Source organism: Apteryx rowi, unplaced genomic scaffold, assembly GCF_003343035.1.
Source record: "Apteryx rowi isolate R43461 unplaced genomic scaffold, aptRow1 scaffold_471, whole genome shotgun sequence".
NCBI classification, from domain to species: domain Eukaryota; kingdom Metazoa; phylum Chordata; class Aves; order Apterygiformes; family Apterygidae; genus Apteryx; species Apteryx rowi.
Genome location: NW_020450729.1, coordinates 435,878 through 443,264, shown reverse-complemented (window position 1 = coordinate 443,264; position 7,387 = coordinate 435,878). Strand labels below are relative to the sequence as shown.

Here is a 7,387-nt window from a genome sequence, read left to right as displayed (position 1 = left end):
AACCTGCCATGGCGCCCGAGCTGCCCTTGGGCGCGCGGTGCTTGCCCCTCGCCCGCGCCCATGCGCCGCTGCGAGCGCGTCAGTCGATCCGCCACCAGCGCGCCGAGCCTCGGGCAGTAGTTTCCTCGGGAGGCGCCTGTAATGCAGCCGGCAAAGCGCTCCGAGGAAGAGGAGTGGCTGTGATTTCCAGCGATCCAGTGATTACGCTTATGATTAAATGAGGCCCCGCTGCCGACACCGCATTAGGAGTCATCCCCAGGGACTGGATGTCACGGGGGAGAAATATGTCCCAAACCTGAGGGATTATCGAGAGGAACCTTGAAGCATTACAGAACAGCTGAGACCAAACAGCTTTTTTGGAGAAAAGAGCTAGTGAAAAGAGGGATACGTGCAAAAATTTGGTGCAACTTTGGAGCATCCGTTTGATGCCTCTCTGGAATCGCTCGGCTCAAATAGCCCCCTCGGAGTGAGATTAGCCTGTCCCTGTTTAGATGGGGACAGCCGCAAGGCCAGGGCTGGTTGCCTGCAGCCCCCCTTTTGGCAGCGGTGGGGAAGAAGCACTTAGGCGTCCGCCGTGACCATCTCTGAGCCCACCAGGGGATCCCAGGGCACAGCTCAGCTCGTTCGGGGACGTGTCCAAGACAGACTGGATGAAGCCGCCTGTGGAAGCGTCCTTCTGTTCCCTGGAGGATCAGGGCAGCCTTTATGAACAGCTGAGATATTGCCAAGGTCTAATGCAAGGGAGACGTATCAGCAGGCTTCATGGAGGACTGGCTGGTCCTCCATGAATCTTGTCTGAAACTCCTTCCCCTTTCCTAAAGAGGCTTCACCTTGCAGAGGTGCTCAGGGGAAGGACTCTTCGGACAGGCAGCTCTGCTTCCCAGCAAATTTTGTGTCTGTGATTATGGCAGGAGCATAATGTCCAGATGAGACTGGCATACAGCCTGGCCTCTTTCAGTGGCCTCTTGCTTTGAGTTTCTGCCCTGAACACACCACTGTGACTAATGTGAAGTCAACTCTTCCCCAATTCATCTTGTCCTGTGCACAGGGCATCAGTCAAACTCCGTTGAGTCTTAACACCTTCAAAGCCAGTAAATCCCATGTCCTCAGGGCCAAATGCAGTCCCAGACCTGGCCTGTTTGTGGATATGAAGGTGGCATCTTGCTTCAGCACATGGAGATATGTGTGAGAAGCTTGAACTGAGCTAGCTTGGGGCTGGGAGCAGCGTTACTAAGTCAGCATCACAGCTTGGCAGAGAAGAGCCATCGTCCTCTGAAACAGGGATTCTTTAAGGGCTTGACAAATTGACCACACAAAATTGATTAGTTGCATCAGAAAATCATGCCATTAACATTTCATGCATCTACAGGTGAATCTTGCTCTCGCTAGATACTGGAGTTCAATTTTGAGCAGGCCATGCCATCCGTTTGAAGCACAAGCTCGTGCTGGACGTGTTAACCCTTAGACTTTAGTGCAAAGACTTCTCTGTGATAGGAGTAAATCATCGTGTCACCCTAATGGATACAAGATTTTGGTTCTATTTGTAGGTTAATTTGTTTGAAATGGGCTTTGATTATTTGTGTCTGTTCAAAATGTGGCCACATATTACAAAATATTGGGCATTAACCTTTGTGAAAACCTCACCGTAGCCATGAAAACTACAGCCTTTGCATGTTGGAGATGTCCTAGAACAAATGAAATGAAGAAATACTGTGCCTGCAATAGCAGAAGCTGCTTTTCCTCATTAACCTCTTCTACTTCCACATTCATTCTTTATTTCCTGTGCTAAGCTCTATCATTTATTTGCACTAGTTGTTGTGACCTTCTGCCTCAAAGTCAACAACTAATCAGTTCACAAGATGTACTTTGCACATGTYCATCTCTAGCTGTGCTTATTCCCTGGGATCCAACACAGAAGTAAGGTGTAATTAGGGCTTAAAAATAAACTGTTGGAAGTCTTTGTGATAAGTTATCACATCATCTGCCAGGGGAAGGAAAGCGTGCAGAGCATATTCCATATCATAGGGAGGTTATGTCTATCTGTTTTATATGAGCCTTCTTCATTTTCAGTGCTAAACCACTTCAATTCCTCAAAGAGAAACTGAAAACAGATGATGGTGAAATAAGAGCAATTCTAGGCTGTGATCCAGATCCTTGAGTTTTAATTCACATGTTTTAATCATGTGACTCCAGTGCAGTGCTGCACTTATTTCCTCTGCCTTTGGTGCCCCTGGCTGTTTGTGGCTGATGCATCTCTACAAATGCAGACGATTTCCATTCCAGTGGGCAACTTTGCACCTTGCAGCTCAAGCGAGCGCAGACAAAGCCTTGGGAGGAGGAGGATGGGGCAGGGCAGACTCTGTAGGATAGAGATGCCAGTTTAGAGGATGCTCTTTGCTGAGCTTTTCCAACTTGGTGGTGAGGTCTGTGTGCAGCCTACAGCAATGGCTTGATCTAAGAGTTGTAGTAACGTTAGCTCACTTTTTGAGAAAAAAAGAGCAGTGCCTTGCTGCTCTCATGTTCCTTGCCAAGGAGCGTAGAGACWAACCAGCAGCACGCCAGGGTGTTGATTTTTCTGCTTTGCAGGGCAGGCTTGCTGTGCTGAGGTGCTGAGAATTAAGTATCTCTATGTCCCCTGCTTATACCCATGCGTTTTTCTTTCCAAAGCTCTCCTTGCAGCTGACTGGGAAGTGTGTTTGTAATGGCTGGAAAGACCCCTTTACTCACCTGCCCATGTATTGTAGGATTTTTTGTTGGAGGAAGCTGGGTTGCGGCAGGAGAAAGGAAAGGAAGAGAGCATGGACTTGAAAGCCCCAAAGAAAAAGCTATAGGGCAATGCCAAAAGCCCCAAGGAGAAAGCCATGGGGCAATGCCAAATCTGGCATCTCTTTGTRCCTGTTTACCCCGTAAAAGCTGAATGCCCCAGCTCCACACTGCACCGAAAAAGAGAAGGACAGTCTTTCGCCTTGCTTGTGTACATGCTTCTCAAGTGTGCTCCATTCGCAGTACCTTCTGCATTTAGGCTGTGCAGCTGAATATGTTTTTTCTCTCCCGCTCCTTTCTCCGCCATCCCCCTGGGGCTATTTGTCATACTTTTCGTCACTCACTGTCAAACAGTGGGAAATGAACAGTCCTGTTCAATTGCCTGCAATTAAGAGGACTCTTATMTGTGAGCAAACAAAGTCTCTGTTTGCCAGGGAAAGACCTGAGGCCTCTTGGGCTTGTGGAGCCAAGAAACGTGTTATTGCTTTCATGGCTCACTTACCAAGGAGTCCTAAACTTTGCTCTTCTACCTATGTATTTTTTCCTGCTTGCTCTTTGCTCCTGTGTTTTTCTGAGCGAATGGATTCAGGCTTTTCCCTCTCCCTTCTCTGTCTGTTTACCCTTGCCTAGCGGACATGGGCATGAATTGCAAGCAACCTCTAAGCTTTAGGAGCATTTTGCTTTGGATTTAAATCTAGATGCAAGCACTGTGATTGAGCCTCTTGCTATGTCCCAGTGATGGCTAAACTGCTCCAAATCCCAACACAGACCTCCTGTCTTTTGGACCTACCACTTACCATATGTTGCAATGTTGTTTGTCCCTTATGTGGCTGCTGGGTCCAGAAGCTGGGATATTCTCTTTGTTAGGACCAGATGCTTGTGAATTCAAATGCTTTAAAGTTTGGTGTGGTCTGAGGCATGGCAGATGTGGCCAGACCTTGGAAGAGAGGTCCTTATGGCTTCTGAATGCCCCACCATAGCTGTAGCAGTGACCATTTGTGTAGAAGAGGCTGGAAATTTATGAGCCAGGATGAAGTTGTGGGATGGAGGATCATGGAGAACCTGAAGGATGGCAGAGGCATAAGGAAGGAGCTTTCATTAAATTAATCTGACCACGTGGAGGTGCACCTGAGGGCAGGAACCTGGGAAAAGGTGCAGAGGTAAAAGGGAAGGTGGGTTGCTTGTCTGGAAGGACACAGAGAGGGAAGAGAAAGGGGAGGCTGGAGTTTTGGATGCATTTTGAGCTGAGCAGGACCTTTCCGACTGCACTTGAGTTTGCCTTTGTCTTCCTGATCTTCACGCAAGGCTTGTCACCCCTAAAAGGGATTTCTGCTGTATGTCTCCTCATGACACAGGCCTGACACTAGCCAGATGGTCCTTAAAGAAGTTCCCAACAGCGTAGCTTAGCTTAGCAGCAAGGTCTTTTTGGCAGCTCTCATTGAGTCTCAGTTCACTCTATCCATCTGTAACATTACAGTTAAAACTGTGTTAAATATAGATGCCAGAGGTGTAGGTAGTTTCACTTTTGGTGCCATAAATGAAGCGGATCAGAGGGCAATGGTCATTTTGCTCTTCCTGGTAGTCTGCTCCCAGGATAACTGCGTGGGACCTGCTGTACTGGGTGCTCTGTTGGCACAGGTTCCTCTTTGCTGCTTCAAGGCAGAAGACAAACAAGTGGATGTCAGGCAGGTAAGCAGTGGCGTCAGTCCCTCTTCTGAAGTGTTTAGGAAGATCGTGATGGAGAAGAATTTTTAATGGGGTTTGGAAGCAGTAGTCTGGGGAGTATTTGGGGAGATYCCCTTCCTGACAGGAGGACCAGTGCAGAAGGTGGCACAGGGGGTGCGGGGAAAGGCAGGCCATTAGAGGCTGGTCAGAAAGCATCTCCTTGATATCACTGGTTAAGCAATTTTGCAAAATGCTTAGAGTGTCTGGCAGAGCTCTGTCTTAGAAAGTTTGCACCATGATCGAAGTGGCTTACTTCTGCTGTTTGTGACACCATCCTCTATAAGTGCCGATACCGCATTGCATCAAAGAGCTTCAGGGCACCATCCTCTCTCTCTCCTCCTGATGGAAACAGCCTTCAAGACCCCAGGCTAATGAAATGCTCCTGAGGTAACAACACTTTGTAACTTCAGCCTGGAATCACTGAGCTAGCTAAGAGTAATTGGCCCGGGAGAGCTATGTATCTCCTTTGCAGTCCAGATTGTCTCGTGTGGGGTGATATATCTCCATTTACTTGAGTGGACCTATGCCAGAAAGTGTCTATGCTTAAAGAGATGAAAGTTCAGTCTAGGTTTATTGCCTTTGCGGGATGCTTTGGCCCTTTGAAAGACACAGAGGAGAAGCTGGGCCACGTAGCTCTGTCTGTTGGGGCCTGGGAGAGGAGGAAAAGGTCTCTGSGCAGAGAAAGAGAAGGGGCAGGACAGAGGAAGAGGGATGAGTGGACCCTATGCTGGCAAAATCCAGAGGCCAGAGCAGAGGACAGGTGATGGTATTTGAATCTCTTGTGATATTGATAGCAGAATGATGTTATGAAGCAGCTCATTACTGTGATACTGTTAAATATCTTGGAGAAGGGAGTCAGCGGGGACTCAGGGGGACGTTGGACATGAAGATTTTCCCTCTTCTTCAGCCAGCCTGATCTTTCCCGTAGGACCAGGGATTGGTGGAGGCAGTCGGGCAAGTGAGGCTGTGTCCCCCTCTTTTTCTCTCCCCATCCTCCCCTGCAATGACGGGCCCTTTCCCCAACAACTCCTGGGCTTGACAGAGATGGCTTGTGTGGAAAGGCTAAGGTAGCTGTTCATGAAAGTCTTAAAAGTAGAGATGTTCTTAAGTGCTCTAATGTATAAAGCTGAAAATGCCCATTCCTTGCCACTGGTAGTGAATCCAGGGTACATTTGTTCATGGTTGTGAAGTGTTTAAAGATCGCATGACAGAGGCCAGATACTGAGTTTGATACATGAGAGAAACTGGATTCTGCAAGCATAGACTTGCCTCTGCTATAGGTACACAGGCCTGCCCTGGACCTAGAGAGACTGTAGGTTGTTGACCATGTCCTGTTCTGGCCACCACACTCCAAAAACCATGGGAAATACAAGGTGAATCATGAATAGCAGGTGACTGTGGAATCCCGCACGAGGATGGCCGAGAAAACATGAATGACAAGGCAAGACTAGAAAAACTGGGGCTGTTTAGTCTAGGCGAGGCTGAGGGAGAGACATCCAAACAATTGTGAAATACATACCCGAAGAAAGGTCTGTGCTCTTCTCTATATCCACCATGAGCAGGGCATGAAGTAATGGACTTCAGCTGTAACACAAGAGACTAAACATTGGGAAAAACTTTTCTAATGATAGTGCTAGTTCAGACTGGAACAGCCTGTCTCAGGAGCTGGTGGGATCTCCGTCACTGACGTTGTTATGAGGGGACTAGACTAACATCTAGATTTGATATCTGACATGCTGCAGTAGCCAGCCAGATGGAGCAGACAGCGTTTTGAGGTGTCTTTAAGCTCTGGTTTCCCTGACTCCGTCAGATCCTATGCACTTAGGGTAAATATTCATTTGTGAGCCTCATGCCCATACCAGGAACACATGTAACAAATCTTGTGGTCCTCTGCCAGCAAAACTGCTGGTTTTGATGCAGTGTCTTAAACATCTATTGCCAAAGGAGAAGGATGCAACCCTCAATAAGGGCTGAGGAAGAAATGATCCTCTGGTTCAGTAATACTGAAGATCTGCATTTAGGGATCCTCACAGGGGTAACAAATACTGCAGCCACATGGCACATGACACTGTTTTAGTTCAAATATATTCCAAAGATATGGCGTAACTTGGTAATTAATCGCTGGCTTTATGCTTTAGGCCAGCTGATAAAGATAGCCTGGTCAGCTATCGTCTGCACCACTTGCTGCCGGTGGCATAATGCCAGGACACCCCCGGTATCTGTGCTTTGGGTAATTCGAGAGCAGGGTAATCATGTTGCCACACCACTTTGGGATCAAATTTTTACACTTGGATGACCTGGTGGTGCCTTATCCGATACTGCTAAACTTTTAGCGGTGGCTTCACCCCGCCATATCCAAGTGTATATGATTTCCTGTAACTGTCCCGGATGGGCAGACACATCTGCTTCAGGATGGCATGGCATGCTTTGGCACTATTTAATTAGCAGAGGTCAGAATTGCCTGCTCTTTTTGTTTCATTGCAAGCCACCCTCATTTACACCCCAGCTGCAGCTAGGCTGGGACATTTGGGAAGCATAGTGGGCATGAGAAAAATTATTTGCATTCTTGCCTTTCTGTTTTATTTTCACCTTCTGCAAACTGATCATAGTTTTTTTGGTTTTTTTTTTAAGTGTCAATTTGCAAGTGGTTTATCTAATAATTTCTGCAAAGACACCCAGGGCTCTGAGTTATTTGCAAGCAGTTTGCATGTGTGTTTCGTCCAGGCGTATAGTGCAGCAAATCATTCACTCTTGTTTTGAATGGCTATTGCTATCTCACATAAATTAAGGAAATTGGACTCCTAAGCTGGGACTTCACAGCAGACATTCCTTGATTTGGACATGGCTGGTATGGACTTAGGGACACTGTGGTACTTTGTAAAGCAATAAAAAAGTGTCT

The 7,387-nt window shown here is 47.4% G+C and overlaps 1 protein-coding gene across 1 annotated transcript in view; it reads left to right on the top strand.

The window, feature by feature from the left end:
* Positions 1 to 7,387, top strand: part of GDPD4 (glycerophosphodiester phosphodiesterase domain containing 4) — a 44,825-nt gene that overhangs the window by 11,017 nt on the left and 26,421 nt on the right. The gene's annotated exons all lie outside the window — the stretch shown is intronic.